General features: G+C 43.1%; 1 pseudogene; it reads right to left on the bottom strand.

Moving 5' to 3' along the window:
- Positions 1–8,439: 8,439 nt before the first annotated feature.
- The window catches only part of LOC125536344, a 53,165-nt pseudogene continuing 37,911 nt past the window's right edge, over positions 8,440–23,693 (bottom strand).

Genomic DNA, 23,693 nt, shown 5'->3' on the forward strand with positions numbered 1-23,693 from the left:
TCTCTTGGCCCAAAAGTGATGTGAGAGGACTTTTTGAACACAACATAAACTTCTCCTCTTCCCTTATCTTCATATGTGGATTGTACAAATGTCCCATACACCTGCAATTAGACAAAACACAAAAGTGTGTGAAGTATTTTTGTTCTGGATAACATAAATAGATTATTGAATAGTTTGCATTAGAAATCACCTGGCAAATATGCATGTATGCAATATTTTTGGTCGTATCCAAGGTAGTCATGTCCTCATCATCCTCCCCTTTTTGAAAATAAAGCCGTCCTCGGCATTGCTTAATCTGAAATGTGGCTAACAAAAGAGACAAGGTGTACATGTTGTATATGTATATGTCATCCATTTTAACTTCCCTTGATTTTTGCACATATGTCACATGTGTACATGAGTAACTTTCATTGTTCATAAAATCTAAAGCCAAAAAATTATCACAGGAAGTAGAAGGCATGAAAATATTGGAACTCAGTTTGCACATATAAGTGAAGCTCTTATTCTCTTCAAAAGATTGAAAATGTTCATCATTAAACCATCCTAACTTCGATGAATAAACCTTACTTGCATCAAATTTACATGCTACAACATGCTTAAATAAGCAAACATGCAATAAGTCATTGGACACAGAATCATCATCAAGATTAGAGGTCATATCAAAATGATTAAACATTGGTTCTTTTGCATCAACAGTTAATTCAATGGGTGCACTCAAAATTGTTGATATTTCAGTTGTTTGATCACATGACGCATTCATGACAGTAACAAGAGTCTCTAAAATAGGTGGTGTGCTCAAATCAACAGGTAACTCAACACATGATGCATTCAAGTTAACTAGGCATGCTTCATTCTCATGTGAAGTTATATCATCAATACCTTTACTGTTACCTCGCAGAGATGTAGCTGATGTAGGTACGGACGTTGACAATGTACCATACTCTTGAGATGATATTGCGCTCACAATTCGAGGTGGGGCTGCTCTAGTAGGTGCAATAGTGGAGTAACCAACCGGCGATGGTGAGCATGAACTGGAATAGTAGTTGTTGTAGTCACCCAATGCATCCTCCTGTATCTGTCTCTCAAAGGTACAAGCACGGACATACATACCAGTAATGCAACGAGGAATATACCAAAATCTTGCCTGAATATCATGGTTCAAACCACCAAAAAATCTATTCATTGTATCATCCTCAGATTCTTCTATGTCACAATGATGCATATAAGATTTGAACTCTTGGTAGTAAGCATGAACAGTGTTACTGCCTTGTTTTAATTGCTCCAATTTGCAACGCAATTCACGACGGTAGTAAGGAGGAAAAAATTGTTGTCTCATTACAGCTTTCAAAACTTTCCAAGTTGTGGGTTGGTTATCAATGTTTTTCTTACAATGTACACTCCACCAAACAGAAGCAAAACTAGTAAATGCTCTAATGGTAGCTCGTACTCTCTCAAGTTCAGAAAAATCATGGTGACTAAAAACTTGTTCTAATTCAAGCTCCCAAGCTAGATAAATAGCAGGATTAAATCTACCCTCAAATGATGGTAAAGAGATAACCTGACCATATGCTTGTGTGTGTTGTCCCAACTCTTGTGATGGTGAAGATGTGTCCGTCGTCCAAGAACTTCTATCTCTGGAACCTGTCATGATTAGTAGAAACAAGAACCAAAATTCGAGAATAATGTTCCTATGAACTACTAGGATGTGGTTGTAAAGTGCTCACAGTAAAGCAAATATCAATATCTTACAAGTTCTTACCATGCGGTAGGTGGTGACAGGCAACCAGCGGTGTCAAATAACTCCGAAGATTATGTAAAGCAATTGCCAGGGGAACGTGCGTATACACGGTGTAGAAATATGTGGAGCTGGGTTGGCTATATATGGTAGCAAAAGATTAGCAATAATCAATTCAGAGATGCAATGTTGAATAAACGCTCAACGACGGTACTGTGCTGGTCCTAGGCTAGACCGAACTAGAGACGCGAGCCTAGAACACTAATGAGGTCACGTCGTAGCACAACCAGCATCAATGAAGGATACTAAGTAGCTCTGGACAGCAAGATATAAGTGAAGATCACAACGGTAGTAAAGATAATGATGTGAAACAACAGCCAAGCAGGATATATCAACAACTTTGTCTCCAACTTTCCTCTGAAAAAGTTTGTGCCGATTTTTTTGTTTTTTTTCTCTCTTTTTTTCCTCACACTTTTTTCTTTCTCTCCTTTTTTTGACTTTTTTTTCTCTTTTTTTCTCTCATTTTTTTTCTCTGTTTTTTTCTCCCTCTTTCCAAAACAAACTAGATAAGATGCAGATTGGATCAAGTGAAGATGTGAACGATCTCAACTATTATTATGACAATGAATGGTGGGTAGCACATGGTGGAAATTGATGGATGGGTGGTGGACAGCGGAAGAGATAATGATGCAGCGGTGGCGTGACTAATGTGAACAGAACTCGAAACTCTAAACGAACTAGACACTAAGACCAGCAACTCGACACGACGATGCAACCGATAATTCAACTATGCAAGCAATGAAAAGAAAATTGCAAAGGCTCAGACTGGCTTGGATCAAGGATGAATAGATCTAACTCTTTTTTGTGGCTTTTTCTTGGACAATAGGTAAGAAAATAAATCTAATCTAGGAAAACTAGAAATTCTCACCGAGCAACCTGAAAACTGATACCACTTGATAGAGGCGAGGGTCTCCTGATCTTTCGATGAGATGATAACTATCGATTTGGTGGAGACGACTTTGACGATCCGACTACAAACGTGCACGACATTGTGCCTTAGCAATCGCTAAACCAATCTCCTGAGGTTACTGACGATGCTGGAAGCACGGTCAGTCTGACCACGAAGGTCTATTCCTGCAAGCAATCGAAGAACGAGCAAGAATATGATAAAGCAATCTGAATATTGCAAATAAATATGAAGTATTGATAATGGTGGGGATCCGGAAGCGGTCTTGGTCTGGTCGTTGGACACAAATGAAGTACATGAAGTTGCAATGGGCTAACTTTTAACTAAACAAATCCCAAGGAAAAAGCTAGTAGATGGATCTACTTATATAGGAGCAAGGGGTGGCGGCCAAGGAGGCGGGAGGACGTCCCAAGGCAGCCTAAAACTAACCCTAGGTCGTACAAGGCTCATGGGCCCAAGTGGAGGTGATGCAACACCTTTGGGCTTGTAGTTTGACTAGGATTCTGCTGCAACGTCAGATTGTTTCGTCCGTAACTCAACGCTCCGGACGAATTTGAAGGTGAATCCAATTGGGTTGGAAAGAGCACGAAATCTAGTTTCCAGCAAAAAAATAATCACCCAATTCGGAGTCCGTATGAAAAAGTTGTTGGCGTTTTGAGTCAGGTATGTCTGTGCAGTCCGAATCTGAATCCAGAACGTGAAAGACTTGGACTCTATCTTCTCTTGGCCGAAAAGTGATGTGAGAGGACTTTTTGAACACAACATAAACTTCTCCTCTTCCCTTATCTTCATATGTGGATTGTACAAATGTCCCATACACCTGCAATTAGACAAAACACAAAAGTGTGTGAAGTATTTTTGTTCTGGATAACATAAATAGATTATTGAATAGTTTGCATTAGAAATCACCTGACAAATATGCATGTATGCAATATTTTTGGTCGTATCCAAGGTAGTCATGTCCTCATCAGACTCGGCATCCAGGTTACAAGACATCTCGACAACGGTAAAACAGGTCCAGCAACACCGCCTGAATGTGCCGACAAATCCCGATAGGAGCTGCACATATCTCATTCTCAGGGCACACTCAGATTGTCCAAACTTCCGGTAGGCCAGCCCAGAGTTGCCCCTAGTGGCCACCGGCGGCTGACAGGTTGGACCAACACTCAGAGGAGCACTGGCCCGGGGGGGTTAAAATAATGATGACCCTTGAGTCTGCAGAACCCAAGGGAAAAAAAGGCTAGGTGCCAAATGGTAAAACCAAAGTTGGGCATTGCTGGAAGAGTTTTATTCAAGGCAAACTGTCAAGGGGTTCCCATTATTGCCCAACCGTGTAAGGAATGCAAAATCCGGGAACATAACACCGATATGACGGAAACTAGGGCGGCAAGAGTGGAACAAAACACCAAGCATAAGGCCGAGCCTTCCACTCTTTACCAAGTATATAGATGCATTAATTTAATAAGAGATATTATGATATCCCAACAAGTAAACATGTTCCAACAAGGAACAACATCTCCATGTTCCAACAAGGAACAAACTTCAATCTTCACCTGCAACTAACAATGCTATAAGAGGGGCTGAGCAAAGAGGTAACATAGCCAAACAACGGTTTGCTAGGACGAGGTGGGTTAGAGGCTTGGTTCAACAATATGGGAGGCATGACAAGCAAGTGGTAGGTATCGCAGCATAGGCATAGCAAAAGAGCGAGCAACTAGCAAGCAAAGATAGAAGTGATTTCGAGGGTATGGTCATCTTGCCTGAGATCCCGCGAGGAAGAAGAACGAGTCCATGAAGAAGACAAACTAACATAGTCGAACGGGTCCTCACAATCACGACGTTACGGGAACCAACCCGAAGAAGTACACCGGAAAGAAAGCAAACAACATAGTAAACAACCACCTCATAAGCATGGCACGATGCACAAACAAGTATGATGCATGTCCGGTTTAATGAGGCATGGCATGGCAAAGTGCACAAACAATCCTACAAATTAAGTGGAGCTCATTATGCAACAGAGTTGCATATTGAAGAAAACACCACATGACTTATTTAGTTCTCTCTCGTCTAGGTACTCAACAATATTAAATGTTGGTTAGCATGGCAAGAGGTGAAGCAAAAGGAAAAACTACCTATCTAGGCAAGTTTAAATGAGGCCGGAACAACAAACAACAAGTCCGGAAAAATCCCCATGTGCAATTTAAGGATTTGGTACTGTTCTGCCCTAAACATTATTTTAGAGTTGTTAAACATGCAAGATGAGTGCACCATGTAAATCTAGGCATTTTTCTACCCCATTTACATATAAAGATTATTTAATTCGGAGCTACTGTTATTTAGCTATGAATTAAAGCATTTTAACATGGCATAGGAGTAAATTTAACCAAACATCATTTTAAGCATTTCAAACATAGATGAAAGTGGCAAATTATTAAACTAGATGAAATTCTAAGCAAGTTTCATATATAAATCATTTTAAACCGATGCACGGTTGTTAAGTTATTATATGCATGATGTATGAGGGTTTTTCTGCAAATCTGCAATGCTCTGATTAAATTAAAAAAAAACATCCCGGCACGAAATAAAACATAACAGGGCCGAATCCATGCGCTGGGCCTTAAACAGAGCATTGGAGCTGGGGGGATTTCGCACCATGGGCCAAGCCCGGTCGATGGAGAGGCCAAGGCAGGCCTTGGTAGTTGCTGGGCTTGGAGGCAGTCCGCTGGGTCTCAGGTGGTGGATGGGAGGCAGGCCAACGCAGCGGCTCGGGTCAACGCGGGCGCAACGAAGGCGCTGACTGCGGGTGCGCCGCGCGTTTCTGAAGAAAACAAACAGGGGATAGGCGCGGCGGCAGCTGGGCTTGCGGCGGCGCAAGATCTGGCCGGTGCTTGCCGTATCCGGCGCGGAGGAGGATGGGAATGCAATCCCGGTGGACCGAGGCAGGTCGGGGATGGCAACAGAGGAGCTCCGGGGCCACGACGATCTCTTGTGATTGCTGACAAAGGCGAGGCATGGAGCGAGGCAGAGATGGGGCTTCAGGTTCGGCCAGCCATGGTGGGGAGGCAACGACGCGGACCTGGCGGGTACAGGCCGGAGATGGCAACGAGGCGACGAACGGGCGTAGTGTGGCGGAACTGCATCGGTGGATGCAACAGCTTGACTCAAGCAGGGCGCCATGGCTCCAGGAACATGTCAGGGCGGCAGAGGCGCAGGAGTGGTCAACGCACGCGGACGGGCGAGCGGGGAAGGCGAGGGGCAACGCAGATGATGCTCGCAGAGGCAAAGCTCGAGCGTGAGCTCGCAGTCAACGGGAAGATGGTGCAAAGCAGGGCTCCGGTGGCGCGGGGACTTGGCGAAGGCAGCGGCGAGGAGAAGACTCCGGCGAGGTTGGTGCTTCTCCTGTTCGTACCTGGTACAGAGACGGAGAGGGAGTTGAGAGAGAGGAGGAGAAGGAAACGGGAAGGAGGAAGGGGAGCAGAGGGGCGGCCTGGTCCGGTTACCTGTCGGACGGCGACGAGGAGCTGCAGCAAGACCTGGTGCTCCGGTCGGTGTGGCCAAGGAAGGCAGAGGTGACAGGGAGGGGAGGTGCTGCGGGATGACGACGGGGCCGAGCAGAGGAGCTCGATGGGGCTGGATCAATGGTTGTATCAGGGAAGGTGGTTGGCCCAATCTGGAAAACGAGGAGGAAAGTGACGGCTTCGGTTGGTGGTTTGGATCGGGAGGGGATCCCAAGGAGGAGGAGATAGTGGGCTGGCGGCGGCGAAGGATGGGACAAGATCCCTAATTTCTAGGGTTGCCCACTATTTATATTGCAAAGGGATTAGGGTAGAGGCTAACTCGTCCCTCCGATCGCAATCGGATGAACGCAAATAAAATAGCTAGGGAGCCCAAATAAGAAAATGATGACGTTTTGTAGATGTTTGGGGATGATCTGGACACAATGGTGGCAACAGTCCGAGTCGGGTCCGGGACAACTTTTCAGATGCGCGCGCGAGGAGGTTTGATGCTCTGAGCAAAGAGGGTTTCGGACCGTGCGGTCACATCGGACAACTCCGGAAGCGAAGAGGGATGGACTAGGTGGGCCATGGCGAGACTGCGAGGGGGAGAAGAGAGAGAGAGGGCCCGACATCTGTTTCCGGAGACCGAAAATGTCCGACGTTAGACCGACTATATTGCCGCTATAGTTATCCGTTGGGCTATCAAACGAACTCCGGATGTGATGAAGCTTGGCAGGCGGCCTACCTACAACATAAAAACACCGCATGCCAACATTCAACCCATTCTGAGAACATTTTCCGGCCACTTATAAAATAATATTTCGGACATGTCGCGGGCGCGTGCAAGTGTGTCTGTGCTCAGAACGGACAACGGAAGGAATTGGGAGACCGGGACAGATGCAAGTTTTGAAAACATGATGATGCAATGCACATGATGACATGATAAAATGTAACACGCAAGCAAATGACATGGCAACAATAGCGAATAACTGGAAGACACCTAGCGCATCGGTCTCGGGGCGTCACAACGCACTACATGGTGTTTGAGAAACGGATGACCAAGACACAGTCTTTCAGAAGCATTAACTCTTTACTCTGGGTAGACAATACCACCTACTTCCTCTACATCTGCTAGCCTACCACTGAAAGAAGTGACACAACTTACTCTACCTACCCATAATGCCTTGTGGCTGCACACAGAAGTTTCCAGCATGAATAATCTTATGATCTCTTTGAGCCTATGTGGCAAACCGTAGGATGATCACACGGGTACTCCGGGATATCCCATGATAACGCTGGATTACTCCAGGTGACCAAACCACCACTGGGTGCTCCAGGGTGCCTCAACTAATCCACCCATATGTGTATTTAAGTAGCCACCTTAATTTTAACCATTAATTAAAACTCTCACATCTTTCATGGATCTCTCAAACCCAAACCACATCTACGAGCATAGCATAACAGTATAAGCATAACGTAGAAGTAACTCCGAGGGTTTGAAATAAAGACAATAGGTTCTACCTCATCAACTACTTCGCAAATACCCACATGTTAAACATATCCTACTCATGGAATGTTTGAGGGTTGAAACTAATGCATAAAAACTGGGTATGAAAAATATCATCAAAGTGTTACTTGCCTTGCTGACGATCTGAAAACCCAAGTGACTCGTACTAGAACGCTACGCACTCTGAAAACTCTATCGTAAACAAACAATAGCATATATAAGAACTCAAGCATAAGATGCAAGTGTAAAACTCAAGTGAAAAGATCCAAACTGAAAGTTCAACTAAAAAGATTCGATTGGGAAAAAGAATCAATGGAATCGGAGCTACGAAACTCAAACGACGATCAAAAGCAGTTAGAAATCAAATCAGCTTGAAATCAAATCAGCTCAAAACCATGTTCAAGTTGATTATTTGGAAAGAGGGGAACAAGACGAAGATTTTGGAGTTGGTTTCACTGGATTTGGACGAACGAGCAAAAAGTGACGAGGGTTTGAAGATCAGGGACTAATTTGTGATAAAAGTAATTGCGAATAGGTCCCTGGCCAAAAATAAAATAAAAAGAAAAACCTAACGAACGAACATTGGCTATGAAGACCTAACTAACGAACGCGTTCGTTAAAATGAACTAAACAGAAAATGTTCGCTAGCTAGCGAACCCTAAAAAAACCGATCTAAAACCGAGAACCGAAAAAAACGGAAAAGAACTGGCGAATCAGGACGGGTTTATACCGGTCAATGACGGTGTCGCCATAAACGACGGCGGTGGAAATCCAGCAGCTCCGATGAGACAAAGCGGCGGCGGTAGCGTGGGATGGCGACGGCGAGCGACGGCGTGTGGGCGGCGGCGGCGACCGTAGCAGCGGGCAGCGGCGCGTGCTGCGCCGGTGAGCGGGCGAGGGGGCGGCGGCTTGCTGCGGCGGTGAAAAATATTAAAATCAAATTGATCCTCTTTTCAAATTTGATAAAATTCAAATATGAAAATTTGTGAAACCTCCAACTCTCTCCTTGGGTCCTTGAGTTGCTTAAGGTTTCCAGGATCACAACCGAAATGCAAATAAAATATGATATGCATATGATGACCTATGTATAACATCCAAATTGAAAATTGGGACGTTAAACCACGTTTGCGCTTGCTGCCTTAGCACCAAAGAGGAAACTGGTATACTGCGCCGCTGGCGCCCGTCTGGCCTCGGTCGTCATGGCTCACATCATGCAAACCTCGTGAGCTGCCCCTTGCAAAGATATCTCCACTCCTCGGGAGCCAGCCTAGTGAGGCTGCCCCTAGGGAGGACTTGGTGTCGTCCGCCTCACGAGGGTCTTGAGTTGTTGCTGCTAAAGATGGGTCGTACCGAGTCATTGATGGAGCCACGCTACGGGCTACTGGCAGGCAAGTCTGGGTACCCCGGTTCCCAGGACACCGACACAAATGAACCGCGCCGCTCCAGCGAACCCGTGACCCTCCCGATGAGATCTGTTGTCTCGGACGACCTGGCATGGCGCTCACTATTTCAAGCTTCAAGACCCGGACATCAAGTCCCCTTTCATTGCAGTCATGGAGCCCGGCCCATGGAGCTCCACCGCCGGTTCTCCTCCGCCTCGCCACCACTGGCTAGGTCTGGCATCCCCCTGGCCAGATCAGGTCCTCCTCGAGTTCCCTGCTAAGGATCCATGCTCCCCCGCGCCAAGTTCGTCCTCCGCCATCGGCTCGGTCTCATTCGAGCTCCAGGCCTAGACCTCTGCGTCGCGCAACACCAGACCTCTACTTCGTCCTGCATTGACCTCGCGGCTCGCCTCGATCTGCCTGCATGGCCCACAGCCACTACAAGTCCCTGCCTCGCTAACCCGTCGCGTGGGCCAGCGACAATCGCGCCCCGTGAGCATCTCCCCCAACCGGCCTCCTCCCCCTGAACTGGGCTTGGCCCATGGGTGAGCAGCTCTGGCCTTTTCCTCTGCTGGGCTTCCTGTTAAGATGCGGCCCGTATCATGTTTTTTTCCCAATTTTGCAAATTTAGACTTTTTCCAAAGACTGCAGTTTTGCAGAAAAACCCTCAATGTTCATGCATTTAATAACTCGACAACCGTGCATCATATGTAAAATCATTATATATGTAAAATGCTTAGAATTTCATGGACTTTCATATTCTGCAACTTTCAGCCGTGTTTAAAATGTTTAACTTGTTGTTTGAATTTAATTTGCACAATGCCATGCTAAATGATTTGTTTCATAACAAATAACTGTAGCTCCGAATTTAATAATATTTATATGTAAATGGGGTAAAAAATGCATAGTTTAACATGGTGGCATTACTTTGCATGTTTAACAACTCTAACATATGGTTTAGGGATGAATAATACCAAATTCGAAATACTCATATGGGGATTTTCCAGAATTGTTGTTTGTTGTTTCCGGCCTCATTTAAACTTGCTTAAATAGGTAGTTTTCATATGCTTTACCTCTTGCCATGTTAACCAACATTTAATATTGATGATTAGCTTAAACAAGAGTGAGCTAAATAATTAAATGTGGTGTTTCTTCAATATGCAACTCGTTACATATTGACCGCCACTTAATTTGTAGTGTTCTTTGTTGCACTTTGCCATGCCATGCCTCATTAAACCGGACATGCATCATACTTGATTGTGCATCGTGCCATGTTTATGCTTGTTTGTTTACTATGTCATTTTCTTCTTTCCGATTGCGCTTCTCCCTGATAGTTCCAGTTACGTTGTGATTGTGAGGATCCGCTCGACCACGTTGGTTCGTCTTCTTCATGGATTCGGTATTTTTCCTAGGGAGATTTTAGGCAAGATGACCGTCACCTTGGATCTCACTACTATCTTTGCTTTGCTAGTTGTCTCGATGCTATCGCTATGTTGCACTACCTACCACCAGTTTATCAATCCTCCCAAATTGCCATGACTACCTCTAACCTTTTCACCATCCCAGCAAACCGTTGTTTGGCTATGTTACCGTTTTGCTCGGCCTCTCTTATAGTGTTGCTAGTTGCAGGTGCAGTTGCAGGTTGTTCCATGTTGGGACATGGATATCATGGATATCATGGGATATCACAATATCTCTTATTTAATTAATGCATCTATATAGTTGGTAAAGGGTGGAAGGCTCGGCCTTTTGCCCGGTGTTTTGTTCTAGTCTTGCTGCCCTAGTTTCTGTCATACCAGTGTTATATTCCTTGATTTTGCATCCCTAACATGATGAGGGTTCTGGGGCCCTCTTGACAGTTCTCTTTGAATAAAACTCTTCCAGCAAGGCCCAACATTGCTTTTACCATTTGCCTAATAACAACTAAAACTCGCATAGGGACCCGCCGGCACCCGATGTCTCTTAATCAACCCCCCGGGCTAGTGCTCCTCATGAGTGTTGGTCCACCTACTTAGCAGTCGGCGGTGCCACCTCGGGGCAACTCGAGGTCTTTGGTTGTCGTCTACTTAGCATAGACGGTGTTGTCCTGAGAATGAGACACGAGCGGCTCCTATCGGGGTATCGATGCACCGGGTGGTCTTGCTGGTTTTGTTTTATCATTGTCGAAATGTCTTGTGCACCGGGATCCTGAGTTTGATCGGATGTCCCACGATGGAGGATTATCTCCGTGGATCGTGAGCTTCTCATGGGCTAAGTTGGGACACCCCTGCAGGGCTTGAACTTTCGAGAGTTGTGCCCACAGTTACATGTCATATGGGAATTTGTTAATATCTGGTTGTAGTGAACTTTAACTAAACACAAATAAAAATACACCAACCGCATGCGTAACTGTGACTGTCTCTTTTTGGGTGCGTTTGAGAAGAGAACACGGTTGGGTTATGTTTGAACGTAAGTAGTTCAGGATCACTTCTTGATCATTACTAGTTGGCGACCGTTTGCGTAGTTTCTCATCTTACTCTTGTACTCGTAAGTTGGCCACCATACAACGCTTAGTGCTGCTGCTACCTCACCACTTATCCATTCCATAACCTTTAAGCTTTGCTAGTCTTGATACCCGTGGTAATGGGATTGCTGAGTCCTCGTGGCTCACAGATTACTACAACAACAATTGCAGGTACAGGTTATGCGAAGCTTTGACGTGAGAGCGATGCTTGCTTGCTTTTGTAGTTCTTCTTCTTCGATCAAGGGATAGGTTCCGGGTCGGGGAACCTGAGATTAGCACGGTGGATGTCGTTCTTGTTTTTCATTTGATTTCATCCATAGTTGGATCCTGCTCGTCTGTATGATGATTGCTATGAATTGATGTATTGTTGTATGAATTTCGTAACTTGTGGCGAGTGTAAGCCTTCATCTTGTATTCTCATCTATTCAGTACATGGTATGTTGTAACAATATCCACCTTGCTATGCGCTCGAAATGCGGTTGTTCCCCAATCATGACTTCATCACGTGATTGGGATAGAATTGCATATTGGGTGCTACAAGTTGGTATCAGAGCCTTACCGACCTTAGGAGCCCCCTTGATTGGTCGAACCCCTGCCATTGTGTAGCGACCAGACCTCAAACAGTCTAATCTCTGTGCTCCGGTGTCATCCCTGGATCAGTAATGCTGACACCACACAGTACTCGGAGGATTTATAGCAGAGTAGCAATCACACACTTATTACATCGAGTGTCTCAAAAGAGAACTTATTACAATAAATATGGCTTAAGGCCATCTAGTGTCGGTAACAGCGGAAGGCTTGGAAGATAAGTGAGTCCATCAACTCCAACGGCATCACTGAGTATAGAACCACGACCTAAAAACTCCTTAATCGTCGTCTGAAAAGTATGCAACATTAACGTTGCAGCCCGAAAACGGGTCAGCACATGGAATATGCTGGCAAGGTAACACATAGAGAGTAATGGAATGCAACAGCTATACTATATGCATATTTGGCTGGTGGAAAGCTCTATGGTTACTGTTTTTGCGTAAAGCCAATTTTCCCTACTTCCAAGGAATAGATTTAATTACTATCATGGTGGTTGTGAAACATTGAGAATGGTTGACAGCATTCTCAATCCCAATTAAGTAACATCTTTAAAACCCATCAAAATTAATTTAGAGTAACATGTTGAGATTCACATGATAATCCAAGTACTAGATACTCAAGATGTCCATAACCGGGGACACGGCTAATCATGATTAGTTTATTACACTCTGCAGAGGTTTGCGCACTTTTCCCCACAAGACTCGATCGCCTCCGTTTGGTTTCTCGCACTGCAGGGTGTTTGAGAAGACGGATGACTGAGACACAGTCTTTCAGAAGCGCTAGCACCTTACGACGGGTAGACCGGTACACCTACTTTCCCCTACATCTGCTAGTCTACCACTGTAAGAGTTCGCACGACTTACTCAACTATGCCAGAGCCCATAATGGCTTGTGGCTGCACACGGAAGTTTCTAGTATGAATAATCTCATGATCCCTTTGGGCCTGGGTGGCGGTCCAAAGAAAAACAGGCAAGTCCTGGTAACCCCAGGTGCCTCAATCCACCCAGATGTGTGTTAGGTTGCCACCTTAGATAAACCCTTAATTTTCAATCTCACATCTGTCATGGATATCACTCACCCAATCCACGTCTACTAGCATAGCATGGCATAATAAGCAAACGTAGAAGTAACTCCCAAAGGTTTGATAATAAACAGGTAATAGGTACTACCTCATCTACTTCCCATCCCACAATTTAATTAGATCCTAATCATGCAATGTGTGAGGATTGATCTAATGCAATAAAACTGGGTTGTAGAAAAGGTATGATCAAAGTGTTACTTGCATTGCTGATGATCCGCGTAACCTAGAGATTCGAAGTAACAGGCGGCGCACTCCGGGTATTCTATCACAGACAAACAACAAGCATACAATAAGTACTCATCTAATGCACAGGTAAAACTCAAATAGAAGATCTAACCAGAAAGTTCAACTTAAGAACTCCGGTTGGCAAAAAGAATCAAATCGAACGAAGCAAAAGAAATCAAACGGCGAAAGAAAACAACTTCGTTCTAGTAATCTGGATCTTGGGCAAATTTTACAGTAGCAAAAACTTGTTTCAGTTGATTATTCGGAAAGAGGGTTTCGAGACGAAACTCCAGGCGCTTGAATCGCCTGATTCCGATAAACGAGCGAAAAGTTATACTAAAACGAAAATCGGATCAGTAATCGCGATCAGAAAATAACCGCGGAAAATCCAACGAAAAAGAAAAACGACGAACAGAAAAAGAGAAAAAATATATATTTTTTTTTTTCAAAAAAAAAACTGCACGGAAAACGAGGCGGCGGCGAACCTCGAAAAGCGCGCGCTCCGGCGAGTCGGCGGCGGCGGGCGGCGGCGGCGGCGGCCTGTGGCTAGGGTTAGGGTTCGGTTCGGTGGGCTGGCTCTCTCCCTCGGGCGCTATATAAAGGCCCCCGGGCGGAGGTTTCCTGGCCGGGTACGGCCCGTAGTCGGTTCCAGTTTTTTTTTTTATAAATCCGCTCGGAAGAAAAATAAAAAGAAATACTAAACGGACTCCAAAAATCACGAAATAAATTTTGCCGGGTTCCTAAAATCAAGCCAGATAAAGTGAACATTTATCTGGGCCCAAACTACAACTTTGAAAAACGCGCATTTTTCCTAAATTCAAATAAAAATACCAAAAAAACTCCGAAATAAATCTTATTTGATTTTTTATTAAATCCTCAATATTTCTATATTTTGGGAAAGTCATTTTATTCCCTCTCTCATATTTTTGTAATAGAAATAATTGATGATAAAATAAATAAAATCAAATGATCCTGTTTACATAATTTGAGAAAACTCAAATACGTAAATAACGAAATCCCCAACTCTCTCCGTGGGTCCTTGAGTTGCTTAGGATTTTCTAGGATCAAAACCAAAAGCAAAATAAAATATGATATGCATGATGACCTAATGTATAACATTCCAAATTGAAAATTTGGGATGTTACACATTGTTGAGTCTAGAAAAAACTATTTTGAGCCTAGTTATATATCGAAGAGTAGGAATTCTTTTTACTCCTTATCCCCTTCGTCGCTCGTGTGAGGACTCCTAACGTAGATGTTTTGACTTCACTCTCCTCTTTTTCACTCAAAATTTTTTAGGATCACGTGGGTATCTTGGAATCGGTCCGATATCATTGTAACAGGAAATTCTGTCTTGGTGCGACCTGACATTTAGCGGTTATGGCACTGTCTCGGGAAGTTGAGCTCCAAGGTGTTTTTGCCACATTGCTTATCGTTTCAGTTCCGGAATACCAGAGGTCGCCGACATCGAAAAAGCTTCTATACTCTTTGTGGTGAGAGTAGTTTGATGACACCCAGTACTGGGGAGAGGGATCAGATGTATTGTCGGATGGATATCGGATGTTTTCGAAGGTCTAAGGTACATGATTTCTGAGTTTTTCTTGGTTATGTGTTGACGGATGGATATAGTTGGAGTGTAAAATTTGTTAGTTTTGTGACATATTTGTGCCTCTCTGTATCCCCAACACCAGATTGAATAACCAGAAAGTTTCGGGAGTTTTTATCCTTCCACAAATTCATGAGGGGTTATGTATTTGTTTCCGGCTTATTTCCGCAAGCCCAATCCTTTGTTTTGTTTTGGTTCTTGTGTTCGAGTTGCTTCAAAGTCAAGTGTTGATTCCATACCTTTCCTAAATGGTGTTCTCATGTTTCTGTGGGAGTGCTAATCCTTCTTGATCATCGAGATGGTCATGTCAATTCTTTTCCAACCAGCGTGCTTCTCGTCAAGATGATCCTATCATTTTCCCCATTCGCAAGATCACTTCTCAGTTTTCCCAATGATATTTGTTTCACCCGTCCCAGGTTGCATTTGTTTTTCTCACCATCCCAACCTTTTCTTCAAGGACTCAGATTTCTTAATCAAGTATCCATTTTATTCATGAGAAGTCTCTTCATTCTTTTCATTCAATGTTTTGTCCGGTGATTCTAATGAAGATGTAGGAGCTTCAAGTTTATCATTCTTCATTCTCATATTCTCCCGGTGGACTCAATTCAAGCTTTTGGTGCAGATCATATCTCTTTCCTCCTTTCAAATTGTAACATCCCAAAATTCTAAATTTTGGAATGTTATATTAAATAGATAGATTTGATCGATTGTTTGATTGATTGTGTAAAATTGAGTGAAATTCGAAACTTTTTGAAAGTTAAATGAGAGGGAATAAAAGCACTTTCCCAAACTTTCATCTTGCATTTATGATCTCCTTGAATTCAAATAATTTTCATCATGAAACCCTGGAGAGAAGATGACATGACTTCTTCCATTTAAATAAATGAAAAAGGTTTCGAAAATATTAGAATTTCATTTGGAAAATATTTCCAATTCAGAAACTTTAAGAAACTCACTGATTTTCATGAGAGAAGATAAAATGACTTCTTCAAATTACATGAAATATGAGTTGGAAGTTTCAAAGAAAACCCAATTTAACGTCCCTTTGAAATCATTTTTCAATTTGGAGTTATTCTGGTTTTTATTCAAATTATTTTCCTCCAAAAATAAAATATATGGAAAGTAGGATAAATGATTCCTTACATCAGAAAATTGGAGAGGAATAAATTTGAAATCATTTTGGTATTTTTAAAATGATTTTTTATGAGGTTTTATTGCATCAGTAGCACGCTTTTCTTTATTTGAATTTTCACAGATTTTATTTGGCGCTAGTAAATGTTCAGGTTGTAGGAAATCTTTTTCTGAAATTTTTTGATATATTATATGCCTACATAATATTTTTACTTTCTTTTTGTTTTATTCTTTTGTCTGTCATTTAAAAAAACTCCCGCCGGCTGGGCCGGCCCAGCTCCTAGCCAGGCCGCGGCCCAGCCTCGCTCCACCTCGTCCCTAAGCTCCAGCCAGGAGACCGGCCGCTGCACGCATCTCGCTAGCGACGCTGTGTCGGTCCCGGATACCAAGCCGCCTTGCCCCTCCCGCACGCCACCGCCCCACCTCCCTCCTATAAAGCCGCGCCTTGGCTCTCTCTCACCTCCCCATCGCCGAGCTCGCCGCCCCGAAGCCGCCAGAGTCGCCGCCACCCTGCTCTTGCGCCGCCATGCCACTCGCCGCCGACGCCCACTCCGCCGCCTACCACCGCTGCCGCAGCTTCCGTGCTGCGCACCGGAGCCGTTGGCGCCTTGCCCCATGTCCGAAGCCGAAGCCACCGCCTCCTTTCGTCTCGCCGTCGCCGTCGTCACCGGGAACCGCCCCCGCCGCCGGTTTATTTCGCCCAAGCCGGTAAAACCGAATAAACCGCCCGGTTTTATTTTATTTAGTCGGTTTATCCTCGAGATCGTTTTTTAAATAAACCGTTTCGTTTTTGTTATTTAACGAATGCTTTCCGTCTCAGTGAATAGTTTTTGTTCGTTACCGATCGGAAACGAACGTTTGTTATTTAGTCTTTTGCTTTTTCTGTTTTAATTTTGGTCAGGGGCCGATTCGTGATACAATTTTCTTCATAGATTAGTCCCTGTACTTCAATTGATCACTAGTTTTCGCTCGTTTTTCCAAATCCAATGAAACCAGCGCCCACTTCTTCGTTACGATCTCGTCTATCCCGTAAAACAACTTAAACATGTTTTTGATAGTTAAAATTTGAATTCAAACAGATTTGTAGTTGAATTTAGTTTGATCATAACTTGAGTTTTATAACTCCGTTTGCGTTGATTATTTTTGCAAATCGAAGCTCTTGACCTAAACTTTATGATAAGGCCAAATTCACTTAATTTTGGTACGGTTAGAAATTGTTTTATGTTGCAAGAGTAAATTGCTTGTTTTTGAAGTTTTCCGAGATCTTTTCTTCGATTCTTTGGCTTGATTGCTTATGTGTGGTTACTGTTGCTTGCTCACGATAGATTGACCGGAGTGTGACGAGTAGAACTATCAAGAATTATGAGTGTGAATCTTCTTCATCAACAGTACGAGGCAAGTTCACACTTTGATCATACTTTTCATTACCCAGTTTTTATGCATTAGTTTCAACCCTCAAACATTGCATGGTTAGGATTGGATAACATGTGGGTATTGGGAAGTAGTTGATGAGGTAGGAACCTATTGCCCTGTATTCAAACCTGTAGCGACCAGGCGTCAAACGGTCCAATCTCTGTGCTCAGGTGTCATCCCTGGATCAGTAATGCTGACACAACACAGTACTTGAAGGATTTATAACAGAGTAGCAATCACACACTTATTACATCGAGTGTCTCAAAAGAGAACTTATTACAATAAATATGGCTTAAGGCCATCTAATAACAATAACAACGGAAGGCTTGGAAGATAAGTGAGTCCATCAACTCCAATGGCATCACTGAGTATAGAACCACGACCTAAAAACTCCTTAATCATCGTCTGAAAAGTCTGCAACATTAATGTTGCAGCCCAAAACGGGTCAGCACATGGAATATGCTGGCAAAGTAACACATGGAGAGTAATGGAATGAAATAGGCTATTCTATATGCATGTTTGGCTGGTAGAAAGATCTATGGTTAGAGTTTTGCGTAAAGCCAATTTTTCCCTACTGCAAAGGAAATAAATTTTATTTAACTATCATGGTAGTTGTCAAACATTGAGAATGGTTCACAGCATTCTCAATCCCAATTAAGCATCATCATTAATCAAAACCCATCAAAATTAATTTTTATAGTAACATGTTGAGATTCACATGATAATCCAGGAACTAGATACTCAAGATGTACATAACCGGGGACACGGCTAATCACGATTAGTTTATACACTCTGCAGAGGTTTGCGCACTTTTCCCCACAAGACCCGATCGCCACCGTTTGGTTTCTCGCACTGCATGGTGTTTGAGAAGACGGATGACCGAGACATAGTCTTTCAGAAGCACTAGCACCTTACGATCGGGTAGACCGTTACACCTACTTTCCCCTACATCTGCTAGTCTACCATTGTAAGAGTTCGCACAACTTAGTCAACTATGCTATAGCCCATAATAGCTTGTGGATGCACACGGAAGTTTCTAGCATGAATAATCTCATGATCGCTTTGAGCATGGGTGGCGGTCCATAGAAAAAACAGGCAATCCTGGAATACCCAGGTGCCTCAATCCACCTAGATGTGTGTTTAAGTTGCCACCTTAAGTAAACATTAATTAACAATCTCACATATGTCATGGATACTCTCAAACCCAATCCACGTCTACGAGCATAGCATAGCAGTATAAGCATAATGTAAAAGTAACTCCCAGGGTTTGATAACAACAGGTAATAGGTTCTACCTCATCTACTTCCCAAACCCACAATTTAGTTAAATCCTAATCATGCAATGTTTGAGGATTGATCTAATGCAATAAAACTGGGTAGAGGGAAAACATGATCAAAGTGTTACTTGCCTTGCTGATGATGCGGGAAACCTAGCGATTCGAAGTAGTAAGCGACGCACTCCGGGTACTCTATCGCAAACAAACAAGCATACAATAAGTACTCAACTAATGCACAGGTAAAACTCAAATAAGACATCTAACCAGAAAGTTCAACTTAAGAACTCCGGTTGGCAAAAAGAATCAAATCGAACGAAGCAACGAAAGACAAACGACAAACGAAAAGGTTTTGTTTACTATTCTGGATCTAGGGCAATTTTTACAGTGGCAAAAACTTGTTTAAGTTAGTTAAACGGAAAGAGGATTTCGAGACGAAACTCCAGGCGCTTGAATCTCCTGATTTTGATAAACGAGCAAAAAGTTAGACTAAAACAAAAATCGGATCAGAAATCGCGATCTGAAAAATCGCGGATTTAATCCGAGAAAAAGAAAAACAACGAACATTCATTAAAACGAATGAACGGATGAACGCTCGCTAATTAAATAAACCGGAAAAACAGATCTATTTAAAAAACCGAAACTAAAAAAAAACAAAACCGTCGGAAAAACCGGCGGCAGCGAGGTCTACCTCTGGAGACGGATCCGGCGGGCGGCGGTGCGGGCGGCGTGGGGCGGCGCGGCGGCGGCGGCGCTAGGCGGCGGCGGCGGTGAAGGCGGCGGGCTAGGCGGCTAGGGTTTGAGGGGGGGTCTAGCTGGGCCTTCCCGGCTTATAAAGACGGATGGGCCTAGTGTCCGGGTCGGACACGGCCCGTTAGGTCAGTTGCGTTTTTTTAAAATAGTTATGCTCAGAAAAAACAAAAGGAATACTAAACGGACTCCAAAAATCCCGAAATAAATTTTCCCCGGCTTCAAAAATCAAGCCGCACATGATGAACATTTATTTGGGGCCTAAATGCAATTCTGAAAAACGCGCATTTTTCCTAAATTCAAATAAACTAGCAAATAAAACCAAAATAAAATCTTGTTTGATTTTACTATTAAATACCCAATATTTCTTTATTTTGGGAAATTCATTTTATTCCCTATCTCACATTTTTATAATAGAAATAATTGAAGATAAAATAAATAAAATCAAATGATCCTATTTTCAAAATTTGAGAAAACTCAAATATGAAATTAACGAAATCCCCAACTCTCTCCGAGGGTCCTTGAGTTGCGTGAAATTTCTAGGATCAACCAAAATGCAATAAAAATGATATACAATGATGATCTAGTGTATAACATTCCAAATTGAAAATTTGGAATGTTACAAAACCTTGGTAGTTACTACTACGTTATGCTTACACTGTTATGCTATGCTCGTAGAAGTGGATTGGTTGAGTGATTCATGACAGATGTGAGAGTTATTATTTAATGGTTAACTTAAGGTGGGTACTTAATACACATCTGGGTGGATTGGTAGGGGCACCCTAGGGATATACCATTGGACTTGCCCGGACACCTGGCAATATACCAGTGTTGTCCTAGGAGATCCCGGGGATATACCGTGTGATCATCCTATGGTTCGCCACCCAGGCTCAAAAGGGATCATAAGATTATTCATGCTAGAAACTTCTGTGTGCAGCCACAAGCTATTATGGGCTCTAGCATAGTTGAGTATGTTGCATGACCTCTTCCAGTGGTAAGCTAGCAGATGCAGGGGGTCTAGGTTGGTACTCTGTACCCGGGGTTAGAATTAATGCTTCTGAAAATCTGTGTCTCAGTCATTCGTTTCTCAAACACCATGTAGTGCGAGAAATCCTATGGAGGAGATCGAGTCTTGTGGGGAAAAGTGCACAAACCTCTGCAAAGTGTACAAACTAATCATGGTTAGCCGTGTCCCCGGTTATGGTCATCTTGAGTATCTGGTTCTTGGATTATCGTATGGATCTCATCACTCTAAATTAATTTGTTGGGATGCTAATTACTTTTAATTGGGATTGAGATGGGGGTACCATTCTCAATGTTTTTCAAAAAAACTTTGTAGTTAAATAAAATATATTCCTTCGCAGTAGGGAAAAATTGGCTTTTCGCAAAAACATTATAACCATAGAGCCTCCACCAGCCATATATGCATGTAGTGATAGCCATTATTCGTCATTGCTCTATGGTGTGAATTTGCCAGTACATTCAATGTACTGACCCTTTGTGGCTGCAATGTCTCATGTTGTAGGAATCTTTGGGGTTATGATTTCTACACTCAACTTTGTCGTTGGTGTTGATGGGAGTCCACAACCTTGTTGTTACTTCCGCTATTTGAATTGAGGTAATAGTATTTACATTACTTTATACATGTGATTTACCTCTATTATAAATCCTCGAGTACTGTGTGTGTCAGCATACCGATCCAGGGATGACACTTAAGCACAGAGACTTGACTGTCTGAGGTCGGGTCACTACAAATTGGTATCAGAGCACATGTTGACTGTAGGACGTGACCTCTAGAAACTGGCAAGCCCATAGGAATGATTTTTCTCTACAGCTTTCTTTTCAAAAAGATCTTTTACCTCTCTTCTCTTCTGAGCTTATTCAAATATTCCTTTCTAGTGAGACCATACCCCTTTCCCTTTTTCACCACACGAAGATTCGATTGATGAGACCACTCCAAGAAGTACACTTCGGAACGAAGAGGATTTTCCTGTGCATCTGAATAATTGAACCTACACCGGTTGAAGACTCCGAAGACTAGGAGAATTTGAAGGTTCCAAAGAATTCCCAGAGTGAAGTGACTTGGAAGGCTCTGAATAGGATCTGAAGTTATTCTCATGCCCTTCTCAATTTCTTCACCGAAGAACACCTGGCTTACATATTTTAGATGAAGAGCTTCACCCTGAACCAAAGACACCACTATGCAGTCTTTTCCTATCATCCAGCCTTATGAAATTTGTCAGACTATTGAAGTTGTCGAATACCTAAGATGAAGGCGTATTGGAGAAAGACCAGAACATGGAGAGTAAAAACTTGAAGTTTTTGTCAACAAAACCCTAAGGCAAAGATATCAATTATGGAAAATAGCTCATGGCAATGACAAGGGCTGAAACATGGCTATCCATGATGTTATTGCCCACTTATGCTATTATCACCGTGCTGAGTTAAGCATGCTTATGCATGGAAGGATTGGATGGTAGAAGGCTGATGGAGGATCCAGCAGCAAAAGGAGAAGTTTTAACCTTAGCTGGTGTATCACCAGGATCTGGAGAATTACATCAGGAATTTTAAGATGGACCTTCAGGAAGCCATATCTTGACAAGGAAGGATTTCGTAAAGAACTTAGGACCCAGAAGCTGAAGTAGCCAAGCTGGAGGAGCTAAAACCTCGAGATACCGGAGATTTGTCAGGAACTGAAGGAGAGTAGGACCGTGGTTCATGCCAAGGATGTTGAAACCCAGAATTTTGGAACGCAACTCTAGAAATGTTAAAGGATGTCATGAGAGAGTTCGCGTCAACAGAGATGATCTGGAAAAAGAACTTCAGAAGGACAAGAACGATCAGAAGAAACCCATCGGAGACATGAACAAGACTTGAAAAGTTTGGCGACATTGAAGATTTATTCACCTTTAGAAGACCAAACCCCTGTTATGTACCTACGTTAGATGTGACGGTTGTGACCTGTCATTTGTTTGATGTTTTTCCACAACCAGAAATAAAATCTGTCTTTTCAAAACTTTTGTTTGTATTGTGTGTATCCCTCCGTTTATCTCTTATCTCCCCCCAAAACCCATGGACCCAATAGAGGATGAATGGAGATGAACTCATATTTCCGGGACCGATAAGTCAATTGGAGACGGACTGATGGATTCAGAACATGGAGGATCACATGAGGAATAGCCCTATAGTTGGAAAGGATATGGCCCAGAATCCTCTTCAGTGTTTTGAAAGAGGTGCTACTACTTGGTGGAGGATGTACCAAACCATCAACGGATGGCAAGGAGTAACCACTTGGAAAGAATTTAAGTTAACTTTGCCAAAGTCTCGGGTTGTGTCCCAAAAGTTGAAGCCTTATGGAAATGATATGAGGAAACCTGGTGCATGCAAAATCTATGGAGAAATAGGACACACCCATAAAGAACACAAGGATGAATGCCCTAACTGTGAAGGAAGTCACACAGCTGAAGAATGCCCAACTAGGCAGATCACTTGTTTCTTGTGTGAAGGGACTACCCACTACCCTGCTTAGTGTCACATTTATCCCATGGTACAAAGAACCATACCCCAGAAGAAAGAAGCAATGAAAGGAGCCCTCATGGAAATTTTAGAAGAACCCGTGATGAAGGAAGAGGTGGAGGACACACCTAAAGAAGAACCAATTAGAACTTACCCCAAGTCTTGCTAATCATGTGGAGAAAAAGGACACATCTCCTAGAATTGTCTTAATGGGGATCTAGTAGAATTCCTAATAGAGGAAGTAGAGTATGATCCATAGGAAAGAGAAGCCCTGATTGGAAAGGAAAAGTCCAGGAAGAGAAATAGATTGGATTCCAGGAAGGACCTGAGTTATATCACCTATTTTAGGTGCAAGGAGTCAGGGCACTACTTCAGCAGTTGCCCAAAAAGAAAACCTCGAGACTTGTTAGAAGTAATATGTTTTTGTTGTAATGAAGCAGGGAACTTTGCCAGAGATTGTACCAAGGAGAAGGAGACTTGTGATAATTAATTGTGTCTGCGAGAAGTATAGTAGCAGTT

The sequence above is a fragment of the Triticum urartu genome, chromosome 2 (genome assembly GCF_003073215.2).
Source record: "Triticum urartu cultivar G1812 chromosome 2, Tu2.1, whole genome shotgun sequence".
Lineage (NCBI taxonomy): Eukaryota > Viridiplantae > Streptophyta > Magnoliopsida > Poales > Poaceae > Triticum > Triticum urartu.